This window comes from Tachypleus tridentatus, unplaced genomic scaffold (genome assembly GCF_004210375.1).
Source record: "Tachypleus tridentatus isolate NWPU-2018 unplaced genomic scaffold, ASM421037v1 Hic_cluster_1, whole genome shotgun sequence".
In the NCBI taxonomy this organism is placed as follows: Eukaryota; Metazoa; Arthropoda; class Merostomata; order Xiphosura; family Limulidae; genus Tachypleus; species Tachypleus tridentatus.
In genome coordinates this window covers 20,114,310-20,132,888 of record NW_027467777.1, presented here as the reverse complement: position 1 = coordinate 20,132,888, position 18,579 = coordinate 20,114,310, and the positions used below count along the sequence as shown (strand labels likewise).

Below are 18,579 nucleotides of genomic sequence, written 5' to 3'. Positions count from 1 at the left end.
TATAACAAGAGTAAATAGTAACAATATATATAAATATATAATAAGTAAAATAGTAACAATATATATAGTAATATATAACAATAAATAGTAACAATATATAGAGTAATATATAACCAATAAAAAATAGTAACAATATATATAGTAATATATAAAAAGTAAATAGTAACAATATATGTTTAGTAACATATATACGACCAGGTAACAATAGTAACAATATATACACTGACATATAACAAGTAAATATGATAACAATATATATATGGAGTATATAACAAGTAAAATAGTAACAATATATACATAGTAATATATGACAAGTAAAATAGTAACAAGTATATACGGTAATATATAAACAAGTAAATAGTAACAATATATATATAGTAATATATAACAAGTAAATAGTAACAATATATATACAGTAATATATAACAAGATGGTAAATAGTAACAATATATATAAGTAATATATAACAAGTAAATAGTAACAATATATACAGGTAATATATAACAAGTAAAAATAGTAACAATATATACAGTAATATATAACAAGTGAAATGGTAACAATATATACAGTAATATATAACAAGTAAATAGTAACAATATATACAGTAATATATAACAGAGTAAAATAGTAACAATATATACAGTAATATATAACAAGTAAATAGTAACAATATATACAGTAATATAAATAGCAAATTATATAATAACAACTTTTTATACGGTAATATATAACAGAATAAATACTAGTAGTAATATATAACAAGTATTAATATAACAAATTACATAGTAACAGTATATATATATAGTAATATATAACAAGTAAATAGTAACAATATATATATTAATATATATAAACATATAACATAGTATATAGTAATATATATTAATATATATAAATAACAAAGTAAATAGTAACAATATATATGGTATATAATATATAACAGGTAACATAGTAACAATATATATAGTAATATATAACAGGTAAATAGTAACAATATATAGGAATATATAGTAATATATAACAAGTAAATAGTAACAATATATACAGTATTATATAACAAGTAAATAGTAACAATATATATAGTAATATAAATCAAGTAAATAGTAACAATATATACAGTATTATATAACAAGTAATAGTAATAATATATATATTATATATATAACAAGTAAATAGTAACAATATATATATAGTAATATATAAAAGATAAATAGTAACAATATATATAGTAATAAATATAACAGAAATAAATAGTAACAATATATATAGTAATATATAACAGAGTAAATAGTAACAATATATATAGTAATATATAACAAGTAAATAGTAAATATATAAAATATATAACAAATTACATATATATATGTAGTATTATATAACAAATAAATAAATAACAATATATATATAGTAATATATAACAAATAAATAGTAACATAATATATATATAGTAATATATAACAAGTAAATAGTAACAATATATATAATAATATATAACAAAGTAAATAGTAACAATATATATAAATAAAGATATAACAAGTAAATAGTAACAATATATAGTAATATATAACAGAATAAATAGTGACAATATATATAGTAATATATAACAAATAAATAGTAACAATATATATAATAATATATAAACCAAGTGAAATGGTAACAATATATAACAGTAAAATATATAACAAGTAAAATGGTAACAATATATATAGTAATATATAACAAGTAAATAGTAGTATATACAACATGTATATACGGTACAGTAACCATATATAACAGTAAATATTAAATATATAACAATATATAAGTAATATATGAGAATAAATAGTAACAATATATATAGTAATATATAACAAATAAAATAGTAACAATATATATAGTAATATATAAAGAGAGTAAATAGTAACAATATATATAGTAATATATAACAAAGTAAATAGTAACAATATAAATATAATTAATATATAAACTGGTAACATAGTAACAATATATATATATATATATAACAATATATTATAACAAATAGTGAATAATAACAATACATAATGAAAATATATATATAGTATTAATATAACAAAATTACATAGTAAAAATATATATAATAATATATAACAAGTAAATAGTAACAATAACAATATATACTGTAATATATAAAAAGTAAATAGTAACAATATATATAATAAAATATAACAAGTAAATAGTAACAATATATATAGTAATATATAACAAGTAAATAGTGACAATATATACAGTAATATATAACAAGTAAATAGTAACAATATATTTAAATATATGACAAGTAAATAGTAACAATATATAGAGTAATATATGACAAGTAAATAGTGACAATATATACAGTAATATATAACAAGCAATAAATAGTAACAATATATTTAAACATATATACAAGTAAATAAATAACAATATATATAGTAATATATGACAAGAAAATAGTAACAATATATATAGTAACATATATAACAAGTAAATAGTAACAATATATACAGTAATATATAACAAGTAAATAGTAACAATATACATTGTAATATATAACAAGTAATCAGTAACAACATATACAGTAATATATAAGAAGTAAATAGTAACAATATATACAGAAATATATAAGAAATAAATAGTAACAATATATATAGTAATATATAACATGTAAATAGTAACAATATATTTAATAATATATAAGAAGTAAATAGTAACAATATATATATAAACAATAACTATAGTATATAACAACATAAATGTGTTAACATATAACAGTATAAAGTGTTATATAACAAGAGTAAATAGGAACAACATATATAGTAAATATAACAAATAAAATAGCAACAATATATACAGTAAAACATAACAAGTAAATAGTAACAATATATATAGTAATATATAACAAGTAAATAGTAACAATATATATAGTAATATATAACAAGTAAATAGTAACAATATATAGAGTAATATATAACAATAAAATAGTAACAATATATAGAGTAATATATAACAATAAAATAGTAACAATATATAGAGTAATATATAACAATAAAATAGTAACAATATATACAGTAATATATAACAATAAAATAGTAACAATATATATATTAATAATATAACAAGTAAAATAGTAACAATATAAACAGTAAAAATATAAGGTAAATAGTAAAATAGTATACAGTAATATATAATAAGAATAGTAACAAGATATATAGTAATAACAACAGTATATAAGAATTAAATAGATACTACAAATATACAGTAATATATAACAAGTAAACAGTAACAAATATACAGTAATATATAACAAGTAAATAGTAACAATATATACAGTAATATATAACAAGTAAATAGTAACAATATATTTAAATATATGACAAGTAAATAGTAACAATATATAGAGTAATATATGACAAGAAAATAGTAACAATATATATAGTAATATATAACAAGTAAATAGTAACAATATATACAGTAATAAATAACAAGTAAATAGTAACAATATACATTGTAATATATAACAAGTAAAGAGTAACAACATATACAGTAATATATAAGAAATAAATAGTAACAATATATACAGAAATATATAAGAAATAAATAATTACAATATATATAATAATATATAGCATGTAAATAGTAACAATATATTTAATAATAAATAACAAGTAAATAGTTACAATATATATAATAATATATAAGAAGTAAATAGTAACAACAAATAAAGTGATACATAACAAGTAAAAAGTAACAATATATAGGTAATATATAACAAGTTAAATTCATAACAACATATATATAGTAATATACATAGTACAAGTAAATAGTAACAATATATACAGTATTACAACAAGAGTAAAATAGTAACAATATATATAGTAATATATAACAAGTAAAATAGTAACAATATATATATAGTAATATATACAAACGTAAATAGTAACAATATATATAGTAATATATGACAAGAGTAAATAGTAACAATATATATATTATATATACAACATGTAAATAGTAACAATATACAACAGTAATATAACAACAAATAAAGCAACAATATATATACAAATAATATATAACAAGTAAATAGTAACAATATATACAGTTTTATATAACAAGTAAATTGTAACCATATATACAGTAATATATAACAAGTAAATAGTAACAATATATATAGTAATATATATCAATTAAACAGTAACAATATATACAGTAATATATAACAAGTAAATAGTGACAATATATATAGTTATATATAAGAAGTAAATAGTAACAATACATACAGTAATATATAAGAAGTAAATAGTAACAATATATATAGTAATATATAACAAGTAAATAGTAACAATATATAGAGTAATATATAAAAAGTAACTGGTAACAATATATACAGTAATATATAACAAGTAAATAGTAAAATATATACAGTAATATATAAGAAATAAAGCATAACAATATATAGAGTAATATATAACAAGTAAATAGTAACAATATATATAGTAATATATAATAATATGCTGAATACACTATATTATTTGGAACTGTTATAACAAACTTCTAACTGTAATTCATAACAATTGTAATATATATCAAGTAAATAGTAACAATATATATAGTAATATATAATAATATGCTGAATACACTATATTATTTGGACCTGTTATAACAAACTTCTAACTGTAATTCATCCCTTGGTACATGTATAAGTGTGTCACAAGCCTAACCTATCTGCAATTGTATAAGTGTGTCACAAGCCTGACCTATCTACAAGTGTATAAGTGTGTCACAAACCTTACCTATGTACAAGTGTATGAGTGTGTCACAAACCTTACCTACTATGTACAAGTGTATGAGTGTGTCACAAACCTTACCTATGTACAAGTGTATAAATGTGTCACAAACCTTACCTTCATTTATTAATATGTCTCATCTTCTTTTGCTTCCATAATTTTTAAACTTTCTGAAAACTTAGATATTTTCAAGGTACAAGCTCTGTAATGTTAGCTTTGTTCTGTGGTTTATATACCATAATTAAATCCCTACTAATTTTATTACAACGTTCTTACGAATTAACTCATTCAACAATTGTCAGTTTTACCAATTTTAGCTTTTCTGTGTGTGTGTGTTTTCTTATAACAGAGTCAAGTCGGGCTATTAACTGAGCTCACCGAGAGGAATCGAAACCCTGATTTTAGCGTTGTAAATCCCTAGACTTACCGCTGTACTAGCAGGGAACGAACTTTTTTTGAGATGATAATAAAAATAATGAATAATTTAGTTTTTCTGAGATTAATAAAGTGTAAACTCTATATGGCTGTGTGTGAAAACAATAGTGTGGCTTTTATTGTGAAAATAATGAAATATATACACCGAATGGTTATGTGTGTGTGTAGAAACATTATTATATACTCCATTCTTAATAAATCGATCCCCGTCGCGCCAAACATGCTCACCCTTTCAGCCATGGGGGCGTTATAATGTGACGGTCAATCCCACTATTCGTTGGTAAAAGAGTAGCCCAAGAGTTGGCGGTGGGTGGTGATGACTAGCTGCCGTCCCTCTAGTCTTACACTGCTAAATTAGGGACGGCTAACCCAGATAGCCCTCGAGTTGCTTTGTGCGAAATTCAAAACAAAACAAACAGAAACATAATAAATCGAAATAGAAAGTACACTTGGTTGTACATAAGAAATCGACAACACTTAACTGTAGTATTGTGTGAGTCAGATAAGTTTAAAGCATACATGTTTAGGTGTATGTATTTACGAATCAGATTTTCAAAAGCCGTGTTTCTGTATTTTTGGATCCTTTCTACGATAAGAATCTTAGAGCTACCGTTTCTAATGGAGCTTTGCAACCCACACACCATCCGCTCTACTTAGAGTTGAATGTAATAATATCTGAGGATATATTAGGTCACCTCGCATTGTGAGATTTCTCTAAACATAATTATTCACGTGAGTGTGCGATCACTTGGTTTAAAGTCACTAGATGTCACTAACCTTGAATGGTTCGAGGTTTTCCACAACACAAGCTAACGACAAGGACCGCCCATTCGCGCTCGTAACATTTCGAATAGGCTCGGCAAAGCTGGGCAAGATTCGTTTTCCGGAATCACCTGAGAACAAAAGATAAAACCAGAGTTGAAACAAGTCAAGCAGTGATAACACAGGAAGAATTATAGTTAGTTATTCGAAAAGGCACGAGGTTTGGGTCTCGTTTTGAAAATAAATAACACACGATGCTAACACAGTTGCTTGGTTTTGTTTTTAAAGATTTACAAAAACGCTATAATACCAAACTTTTAGTGTAAAATTAAACTCTCATCAATAGTAAGAAATATCTGTCTTATGACAGATATATATGTCATATATGTTATGAAGTTACTTATGTAAGTCTTAGGTGTGTGTTTTCTTATAACAAAGCCACGTCGGGGTATTTGCTGTCCACCGAGGGGAATCAAAACGCTGATTTTAGCGTTGTAAATCCAAAGACTTACCAAAGTCTTTAAAATAAATTAAATAATACTTACAAGTTTTCCAAATTATCATTTTCAAGTTTCTCTACCTTAGCTAGATGCACAGTTACAGGGTTTTTTTTGGCTAGCATATTTGGTGTGACGGGGATTCCCACCCGCGACCCTCGGATAACGAGTCGAGTGCCTTAACCCACCTGGCCATGCAGAGCACATGGGCTTTATTATTAAAAATGTGCTGAAATATAAATTACGTCAAAACACAACGAAAAACTTCGTATGTGGAAATAAACGGGTGTAATAATTGGTTCATCTAATAAATGATTGTTGACTGGTCTTATTCAGAAAAACATTTTTAAAGACCTGATAATCTGACTTCGTCAATGAAATCTCCTTCATGATATGAAGATAAATAGTTGATTTCCATATTTTCATTACAGATATTTGTATACCAATCTCTAACGTCAAGTACTTCTCGAACTGGCCTACGTTCGTATGTGAATCATTTAACGTTTTCCTTCACACATACGATAAAATCGATGATTAAGCCTGCCCACACGACATACTGTAATAAAAAATAAGTTCATTATCTTAATAAAGCAAATATTAATTACAAATAATGTTGAAATATTTTGTACATTTTCGCAAGTTTTGATATTCCTGAGAGCGTAAGTCTAATAAGAAAAAAATATAAATAATATTAGGAAATCTTACGTAACGTACACATTTATAAATGAATAAAAACTAAAGTTTTTTTATAAGGAAATTGTATTACAGACTGAAAAATGAAACATTCATTATAAATATTTCTTTTAAAAATAAAATAACTGAATTATAAATATTCTTACATCGGATAACTTTAAACTAACATTCATAAAATAATAGCAATATAAAGTGATTAATAAATAATTCTAAATTTAGAATGTGAAATTAAAGGAACAAAACTTGTCGTAACTTAATATTTGTATACCAGAAACCAGTTTTATTTTAATAAATAGAATGACTGTTTCTTTGATAAATATAAATTAATATCAGTGATAGAATTATAAAATAACAATATTCTTAAGACTTATTGTTCACCATCTGGACCAGTATATATCGTGAATTCAAGCAACATATAATTGTTAAAATAAACGTATAGTTAATATAAGTCCTTTGTTTGCCAGAGTATTATGAAAGTTTTTCCAATCTGAAAAACATAAAGATATTTCAATGTTAAACTACATATGTGATGACGAGAAACCCACTTGAAGTAAAAAATGTATCTGAGGACAGCTGGTATTGGTATTAACACTTTTACCAAAATAAATCAGAGAACAACTTAGGCTTTCTTAGGTCATCTTCAGGTTAACATTGTGCTCTGCTTTAATTTGGTAAAAGTGTTACTACCAATACCAGGCGTCCTGAGATACATTAAGCTATTTAATAAAAGCTTCTGAAAAACATACTGTATAAATAATTTGTAAACTTTGAAAGATGTAAAGAGATGAGATAAAGTTTATCCAGGTAAAAACAAGTAAAATTCATACTTAATACAAAACCTATGTTATAGATGGAAACACGTTGACGTTGTCTTACACAGAAATAAAGGTTCGTTTCAGCATAGAGATTACAAAATTACAAAACGAACTTTAATTAATTAAAGGAAAAGGCAATAAACATAATTTACTTATCTAATAAAAAAGCACTAAACATACTTTAATTAATTAAAGAAAGGCACGATACCTACTTTAATTAATTAAAAGAATGGCACCATACCTACTTTAATTAATTAAAAGAAAGGCACGATACCTACTTTAATTTATTAAAAGAAAGGCACAATACATACTTTAATTAATTAAAAGAAGGGCACCATACCTACTTTAATTTATTAAAAGAAAGGTACCATACTTACTTTGATTAATTAAAAGAAAGGCACCATGCCTACTTTAATTATTTAAAAGAAGGGCACAATATCTACTTTATTTAATTAAAATAAAGGCACCATGCCTACTCTAATTAATCAAAAGAAGGGCACCATACCTATTTTAATTAATTAGAAGGCACAATACCTACTTTAATTATTTAAAAGAAGGGTACCATACCTACTTTAATTATTTAAAAGAAGGGCACAATACCTACTTTATTTAATTAAAATAAAGGCACCATGCCTACTCTAATTAATCAAAAGAAGGGCACCATACCTATTTTAATTAATTAGAAGGCACAATACCTACTTTAATTATTTAAAAGAAGGGTACCATACCTACTTTAATTAATTAAAAGAAAAGCACGAAAAGCACTTGGCTTTAATTAATTAAAAGAAAGACATAAAGCTTATTTTATTTAAATGAATAAATATATTGCACACTTCAGTTGATGAAAAACATTTAATTAAAATTGTTATTGTTTTAAAATTAGTTTTTCGCGTTGTTGATCATAATGTTAACATCAAGTTGAGACAGAATTAACGACAGGTTTGTAGAATTAATGATACGCTACTAGAATCACCAATGAGGCTCTAGGATTGACGGCAAGGCCTTCATAAATAACGACACGGTTCTGGAGTTGATGGTAAAGTCAACCTCAAGCCCTAGACTAAGGAATAAGACCATAGGAACAACACATACTGACTTAAGAAACAGCAGAAAAACTATACTTGTTCATAATGTCTATTTCTCAAACTTGTGTGGATACAAAAAATCTTTGGAATTACTGAACATTTACCACCGAGTATATTATATCTTTATTGTATCATTTTACTGCACTATATTATTATGGAACTCAGTAATACAGTTTTGATAAACTACAGTATTGAAAGAAAGCAGTTATGTGAAATTGAATAATCCAGATTTATCGATAGTTAAACGCTACAGTCCGGGGTTCGATAACTTTGGTAACAAGGGCATAAATAGCTCAATGAGAAGCTTTGTGTTTAACCTGAATTGTGTCCCTAACCTTCACAGTGGGTTATTTTACACAGTCTAACGCGGATATTTGAAACCGAATTTTTGGCGTTATGAATTCTCACATGTACCGCTGAGGCACTGGGTGATCAGAGGAAGTGATTATATCAGGTCATCCCTCAAGCAATGTCAGAATTTAGGTGCAGAAAAAGAGAAAGAACTTGAAACACTTTTAATGTTATTTAATCAGTAATGTGTGTTCCATTATTATTAATTACTTCATGCCAATGATTCACAAGCTTCTGAATGTCACTTCTATAAAATTCTTGGGGTTTGGAGGAAAAGAATGTAGAGAGGGTAGTTTTGACATCTTCATGTGTTCCAAGTTCTTTTCCATCAAGATCGTTCTGCAAACTAGATGATAATCAGATGAAGCAGGTCTGGAGAATAAGGAAGATGTGGAAGTTTTTCCCACTCCAACTGGTCAGTCTTTACAGATGTGATCCCTGCTGTATGGGGTCGTGCATTATCCTGGTGTAACACAACATGCTGTATGGGGCCGTGCTTTATCCTGGTGTAACACAACATGCTGTACGGGGCCGTGTATTATCCTGGTGTAACACAAGATGCTGTATGGGGCCGTGCATTATCCTGGTGTAACACAACATGCTGTATGGGGCCGTGCATTATCCTGGTGTAACACACCTTTATAACTGATCAAAGCAGGCCTTTTTTCTTTCAGTGCAACATTCAAACACTCGAACTGTTGACAATAGATATCTGATGTAACTGTTACACTGAGTGGCAGCAACTCAAAGTGGATCACACCAATAATATCCCACCAAATTCTAAACGAGACTTTCCTTGAGTGGTGGTCCATTTTAGGCTATGTTTTAGCCACGTTATCTGCGCTGAACTATTGTTTGCTATGCTTAACATTTTTATAATATATAGATTTTTTATCTCCGCTCACTAACCTGACCAGAAAAGGTGAGTTACGTTCACGATAGTACAAAGAAGTACAAATGTTCTCTCTTGCTCTAAGGTTGGTTTCTCTCAAGTAATGGAGGACCCATTTTCCAAGTTTTGACACCTTTCCAAGCTGTTGCAGATGTGGGTGAACTGTTGAATGAGTTGATTTAAGCTTCTGTGTTAGTTCTTCAGCTGTTACAACACAATCTTCATCAAGTACAGCCAGTAGCAGGTCATTATTAAACTCAACAGGACTTTCTGTATTAAATTTTCGGACGTTACTTATGGGATGACTAATTGCATTGAACATCTTATGTTTAATAACATTGTGTTTGGTTCCACGTACGTTACTTTTACTGATGTTAGAACAGTAGATTGTCAAGTTGGACCCGAAGTATAAGAACCTATCATCATATGTTTTGTATAACAGAGTGGTGGAATCATTATTATTATTCATAATTCAGAGGTGGATTTGAGGTATAAACATAAACTTACATAAATAATGGCGTGTGTTGTTTCAACATACTTTTATCAATGCTAGGTTGTATAGTAAGTTGATTCTCTTAACCAATACCCAGGAAAACGTTAAATCTACACAACCTATAGACAAAGTTAAATCTACACAACAAGTATACAAAGTTAAATCTACACAACTTATAGAACAAGTTCAATAAGTACTACCTGATAAAACAAGTTACATCTACACTACCTTTAGAACAATTTGAATCCTCACTACCGTCGAAAAAGTTAAATTTACATAATCTGAAGAACATTTTAAATCCACACAACCTGCAGAAGAAGTTAAATCCCTCTACGTATGGAAAAAGTTAAATTCACAATACCTGAAGAACAAGTTAAATTTCAACAATCTCTAGATCAAGTTAAATACACATTAACCGTAGAACAAGTTAAACCCACACTATATGTAGAACAAGTTAAACTCACACTATATGTAGAACAAGTTAAATCTGCTATACCTGTAGAAAGTTAAATCCGCTCGACTGTAGAACAAGTTAAATCCACACTACCTGTAGAACGAGTTAAATCTACACTACCTATAGAACAAGTTAAATTCACATTACCTGAAGATCAAGTTAAATTACCATAATCTCTAGAACAAGTTAAATCCGCTCTACCAGTAGAACGAGTTATATCTACACTACCTGTAGAACAAGTTAAGTTCGCACTACCTAATTCGCACTTGAATAAGTTAAATCTACACTATATGTAGAACAAGTTGAATCTACACAACGTGAAAAACAAGTTAAATTCATTCTACCCGAAGAACAAGTCAAATCCGCTCTACCCGTAGAACAGGTTAAATCTACACTTCCTGTAGAAGAAGTTAAAATAACATTACCTGTAGAATAAATTAAACCTACACAACTTGTAGAACAAGATAAAACTACACAATCTTTAGAACAAGTTTAATCCGCTCTACCCGTAGAACAAGATAAATACACACTACCTGTAAAAGATGTTAAATCTACATTAACTGTAAAACAAGTTAAATCTACACTACCTTAAGAACACGTTAAATCCACTCTACTTGTAGAACAAGTTAATCTTCATTACCCGTGGAACAAGTTAAATCTACACTACCTGTAAAACGAGTTAAATCTACATTACCTGTACAACAAGTTGAATCTACACTACCTGTAGATAAAGTTACATTCACAATACCTGAAGAACAAGTTAACTTCCCACAATCTCTAGGACAAGTTAAATAATCATTATCCGTAAAAAGAATTAAATACACACTATATGTAGAACAAGTAAAATCTACACTAACTGTAGAACAGTTTATATCCGCTCTACCATTAGAACAAGTTAAATCTACACTGCCTATAGAACAAGTTAAATTCACATTACCTGAAGAACAAGTTAATTCCCCACAATCTCTAGAACAAGTTAAATCCGCTCTATCCGTAAAACAAGTTAAATCTACACAACCTGAATAAAACGTTAAATCGACTCTACCTGTAGAACAAGTTAAATCCACACTACCTGTAGAACAAGCTAAATTTGCTCTACCCCTAGAACAAGTTAAATTTACTCTACTCGTAGAACAAGTTGAATCCACACTACATGTAGAACAAGTTAAATTCGCTCTACCCGTAGAACAAGTTAAATCCGCACTACCTGTAGAACAAGTTAAATCTGCTATACCTGTAGAACAAGTTAAATCTACACTGCCTGTAGAAGAAGTTAAATTGACACTACCTGTAGAATAAGTTAAATCTACCCTACCTGTAAATCAAGATAAAACCACACTACCTGTAAAACAAGTTTAATTCGCTATACTTGTTAAAACAAGTTAAATCCGCACTACCTGTAGAACAAGTTAAATCTGCTATACCTGTAGAACAAGTTAAATCCACACTACCTGTAGAACAAGCTAAATCCACACTACCTCTAGAACAAGTTAAATCCACACTGCCTGTAGAAGAAGTTAAATTCACTCCACCCGTAAAACAAGTTAAATCTACACTACCTGTAGAACACGTTAAATTCACTCCACCCGTAAAACAAGTTAAATCTACACTACCTGTAGAACACGTTAAATCCACTCTACTTGTAGAACAAGTTAAATTATCTCTACCTGTGGAACAAGTTAAATCCACACTATTTGTAAAACAAGTTAAATCTATTCTACCTGTAGAACAAATTAAATCTACACTATCTGTAGAAGAAGTTAAATCCACTCTACTTGGAGAACAAGTTAAATCCATTCTACCTGAAGAACAATTTAAATCCACACTACCTGTAGAACAAATTCAATCCATCTTAACAGACGTTTGTCTGTTTTATCGTTTTCTACGTGAACCAAGTAATAATTAAGATAAAAATGTTGAATACATGAATATTATTACACTCATTACAATGTTTTCAAAGTGTCATTGAAACGTGTATTACATTCCAAGAACCACTAATCAGAGGAAGTTACACGTACGTTTTAAATAAGAGATAAAGATTCACTTGTGTTATACAAGTTATATAAGATATGTTATACAACTTATATGAGTTTGATCCATCATACTGATTACGTATAATTAGCTAGAAACGGGGTTTTGACTCCCGTGGTTTGCAGAGCACATATAGTCGTTTGTGTAGCTTTGTGTTTAATAACAAACAACAATTTATAATTAACGTTTCTTTAACAATAGGACACCGGTAATTTTAAAAAGTTACAATGCTAAGATCTAGGGTTCGATTCTTGTACGTGAAAACAGCAGGTTGCCCAGTGTGGCTTTGCTCTTAAAGAAACAAACATAGCGAAATATACGTGTCAGATACTTAGTTTTAGTGTGACGTCAGGGTAAGGAACTTCAATAGTATATGACTGTTACTGGTTGAAGATGTTTTGTGACTTTAGGAACATATATAGCGTGGTAAATACGTTTTGGCCCCCCGCTAGTACAGCGGTAAGTCTACGGAATTACAATGCTAAAATCAGGGGTTCGATTCTCCTCGGTGGGCTCAGCAGATAGCTCGATGTGGCTTTGCTATAAGAAAACCCACTAAATACGTTTTTCTGTTGAAGTCTGTAATTGAAGAAGCTATAAAGATCACACGGGTCTCATGAATAGTCTTTGCTCTTGCCATAGGTTCTTGTTATTTTTATTTTCATTGTTTATAAAAGTGTATCATATTGAGTTCATACAACAGACAGTCAGACATTGGAACAAAAACAAAATTCTTAGCGTTCGAAATTAATATGCAACTTATGAGAATCTCGTAATTCTCCGATATAAAACGTGAACGTGAACTTGATTCTTAGCTTGAATCTGTTTTCAGCTGCGTCAGTTTTAGACATTTCTGACAGAGTTTGGGATCCACTATAACGTTGTATCTTGGAAATGAACCTCTATAGTTGAGATTCCTCCCAAAATCAACGTTATTTTGATTTCAGAAGAAAGATTGAAATATATATTTATATTCTGACGATTAAACGGAGAGATAAGAATAGCTGGTGCGTTTGTCTCAACTTTCCCGTCAGCCAGCGGATGAAACACCAGCGTGTCTTTTGATTATTCCGTCACATTTGTCATTCACCGTTTTAACGTCTGATTTATGACGCGAAAAAATTATCGCTATCAACTTTGAGATACGACTTGGTGTCTCATCAACTTGTCAACTCCATGAGCGTGCCCAACACTTGCAGGTTTTGTTACGTGTATCAACATATTCTATAAGAAGTTATTTTGTCATTGGAACCGAATATCACGTGACATGGTCATTCGGTTTTAACGTTTTTGTTGTTCGATATTTTCCTTATTCTGTGAGCTCACATAACTACACATCCTTCAGTACTAATAGTGAAAATTATTACAGTTGTTATTATATTCTTAGTGTCAAATTATAAAAAAAAAGGTTTATCTGCACTCTGTCCATCGCGAAGAATCGAACCTTCAATTTTAGTGTTTTAATTGTGTTACCTTACAGTTGATTCACTTAGATGGGGAATAATTATTGCCGAGGTGTCACAATCACCGGCGCTACAAATATGTTAACATAAATATATGTTAAGTTTTAATTTATACGAATATTAAAACACATTATTATAATAAGTCAGATGTATGCGTAGACATAATATAATATTAATTAAATAATATACTTACTGAAATAAAATTATCTTTTATCTTGATAAAGCAGCCGAGTGAAACCCAAAAATTAGAGTGGAAATATCCCTCCGCCCACGGTGGTTGCGTTATAAGAGTAAAGATTAATTACAGTAGATCACGAGCTAGTGGTAGGTGGTGTTCACTAGCCGTCACTCCTAAGTTTATCACTTTCAAATAGCGGTTATAATCCTAGGGTATCCATGTGCGAAATTCAAAAACAAACAGTCTTGATATGGTATGAATATCAGTACACATGAAACCATTCAACCGATGGGTCAGTTTAATAAGGGTATTGTAATCAGATGTCTTGGGGCATGAACAATGTCAGTGTTATACTATACACTAGAAGATTCTCCATAGATGTGTCAGGGGGTTGTAGATCCGACGGAGGTTGAGAAAGTTATATGAAAATTAACTTGATTTTAACACTGTCTTAAATTGTTTTAATTTGTATCTCGGTAACCTAATCACTCGCCCATAACAGACATTTATCTGCGTCAAACCATCTTAAGTAAATGGAAACTAAAAGTTTATAATGATCACAGATAAGAGAGGAGCTAACCATTCATAAACAGTCCTTGGTCAGTGAGAAACTACCTCTATGTATACAGACCCTGGTCAGTGACAAGCTAACCATTCATAAACAGTCCTTGGTCAGTGAGAAACTACCTCTATGTATACAGACCCTGGTCAGTGACAAGCTAACCATACATAAACAGTCCTTGGTCAGTGAGAAACTACCTCTAGGTATACAGACCCTGGTCAGTAAGTAACAAGCTAACTATATAGAAACAGTTCTTGGTCAGTGAGAAGCTATCTGTGTATAAACAGTCACTTATTGGTTACTGACCGATTAACAAAGACTTCTGACTCCAGACACAGTTTCGTTATTTGCAATAAATCAATCAGATTTCTATTTGAAGAATATTTCTCTGTGGTCCATTCCAATGAAGATTATAGAAGAAATAACCCGCTCGAGAAAAAAATATGTTTTGCTTCCGTTACTTTAAAATCACACAATACAGTTAGTGTCCATGTCGTTAGCTGTCTCCACTTGTTTCTCACTCAATTCTTTAAGCTTTTGTATGGAACCGTAAGTAATATTATTAGAAGAAAACATAAATCCAACTGGTTCTTACTGGAAACTGGCAGTTTGTAAAATGGTTTGTTTGTTTCTCCTCTTGCAGTAATGATAACGATTATGTTCTGCTGTGTTTCTTTTTACTAATGTTTGCACATTTACAAAAAACAGACGCTTATCATTAAAAAAAATGAAATCTTCATGACCTCCATGATTTTGTTTGTTCGCTTTTAACCTTGAAGCTACATAATGGATTCAGTGTAATGTGCTCACCACGGTTTTAACCTTGAAGCTACATAATGGATTCAGAGTAATGTGCTCACCACGGTTTTAACCTTGAAGCTACATAATGGATTCAGTGTACTGTGCTCACCACGGTTATAACCTTGAAGCTACATAATGGATTCAGTGTAATGTGCTCACCACGGTTTTAACCTTGAAGCTACATAATGGATTCAGTGTAATGTGCTCACCACGGTTATAACCTTGAAGCTACAGAATGGATTCAGTGTAATGTGCTCACCACGGTTTTAACCTTGAAGCTACAGAATGGATTCAGTGTAATGTGCTCACCACAGTTTTAACCTTGAAGCTACATAATGGATTCAGTGTAATGTGCTCACCATGGTTATAACCTTGAAGCTACATAATGGATTCAGTGTAATGTGCTCACCACGGTTTTAACCTTGAAGCTACATAATGGATTCAGAGTAATGTGCTCACCACGGTTTTAACCTTGAAGCTACATAATGGATTCAGTGTACTGTGCTCACCACGGTTTTAACCTTGAAGCTACATAATGGATTCAGTGTAATGTGCTCACCACGGTTTTAACCTTGAAACTACATAATGGATTCAGTGTAATGTGCTCACCACGGTTTTAACCTTGAAGCTACATAATGGATTCAGTGTAATGTGCTCACCACGGTTATCAAAACCTGGTTTTTAGCATTATAAGCTTTCAGACTTCTCTCTGAGTCACCAGATCGGTGACCATATGCAAATAATAATGCTATATTATTACGCTGTGGTTCATCTATCATTTTTGTATTTCTACCTAAACGTCTAAACCTACTTGAAATGTTAAATTGTCTCATATTTTATTTCATATGCGAGGCTTAAGGAAAGAGGGTAAAAGTGATAGATGGTTTATCCTCTAGCCCCACGCGAGTTCCATGGTAAGACAATGGATTTACAACGCTAAAATCAGGGTTCAGACAATGGTACGATGTGGCTTTGCAATAAAAAAACAAACACGTTTATCCATAGAGATGTATCTGGAGATATATAGAACCTAAAGCAGACAACAAACACGTTTATCCATAGAGGTGTATCTGGAGATATATATAACCTAAAGCAGACAACAAACACGTTTATCCATAGAGATGTATCTCGAGATATATATAACCTAAAGCAGACAACAAACACGTTCATCTATAGAGTTGTATCTGGAAATATATATAACCTAAAGCAGACAACAAACACGTTTATCCATAGAGGTGTATCTGGAGATATATATAACCTAAAGCAGACTCTTTTCTACCATTTTAGTATACTGAAGGACTTTTCAGTGACCATAAATTGCCTCTGAGTGATCCAACTATACCACAAGTACTCTTTATTTTTCTAGTATCTGGAAAACTGCATGTCCAGCTGTGGCGTTCGCGATGTGAATTCGAGGATGAAATGTTTGAGGCTCAACGCTGCAAAAACGATCTCCAATTTAGGGCTGTTGTTGCGCGTTAGAAGTGTAACTGTTAGATTAATTTGGTCAAACAAGAGTAGCTTAACAGTTTGTCTTACCTTTAGTTGGTATGATGCTTACACCTAACTCCATTAGTTAAGAATTACAGATGGATGTTTTATAACTTCGCGCGAAAACAAACAAAAGGAAAAGTAGTGCAAGCCTCAATGGTACCATCACCACTCAGAAATCTGAAACCTAATTTAAACTGTATGATCACTGAGGCGTTTGAAGCTTAATTTAAGTTGTATGAATACTCAGACGTTTGAAGCCTAATTTAAGATGTATGAATACCCAGACGTTTGAAGCCTAATTTAAGTTGTATGAATACTCAGACGTTTGAAGCTTAATTTAAGTTGTATGAATACTCAGACGTTTGAACCCTAATTTCAGTTTTATGAATACTCAGACGTTTGAACCCTAATTTAGTTCCTGTAACTTGGGTTTGGTTTTGAATTTTGTGCAAAGTTACACGAGAACTATCTGTGCTAGCCGTTTCTAATTTAGCAGTGTAAGACTAGAGAGAAGGCAGAAACTCATCACCACATATCGCCAACTCTTGAGATACTCTTTGACCAACGAACAGCGGAATTGACCATCACATTAATACGCCCCTACGACTGAAAGAATGAGCATGTTTGGTGTAACAGAGATTCGATCCCGCGACACTCAAGTTACGAGTCGAGCACTCTAACCACGTGACCATGCCAGACCAAGTATAACCTATAGTTATTTCAAATAACCGAGAAAGGAAGGTGGTGATGAATTACAATACGTTTGATTTTTAGTTTTTAATGAGAGAA

At 29.8% G+C, this 18,579-nt stretch overlaps 1 protein-coding gene across 1 annotated transcript in view; it reads right to left on the bottom strand.

The window, feature by feature from the left end:
* The window catches only part of LOC143241945 (lachesin-like), a 78,248-nt gene extending 72,140 nt beyond the window's left edge, over positions 1–6,108 (bottom strand). The window contains exon 1 of the mRNA XM_076485262.1: positions 5,997–6,108. The gene's annotated coding sequence lies outside the window, so the exon portion shown is untranslated. The remainder of the gene's footprint in view (positions 1–5,996) is intronic.
* Between the last annotated feature and the right edge of the window lie 12,471 nt (positions 6,109–18,579).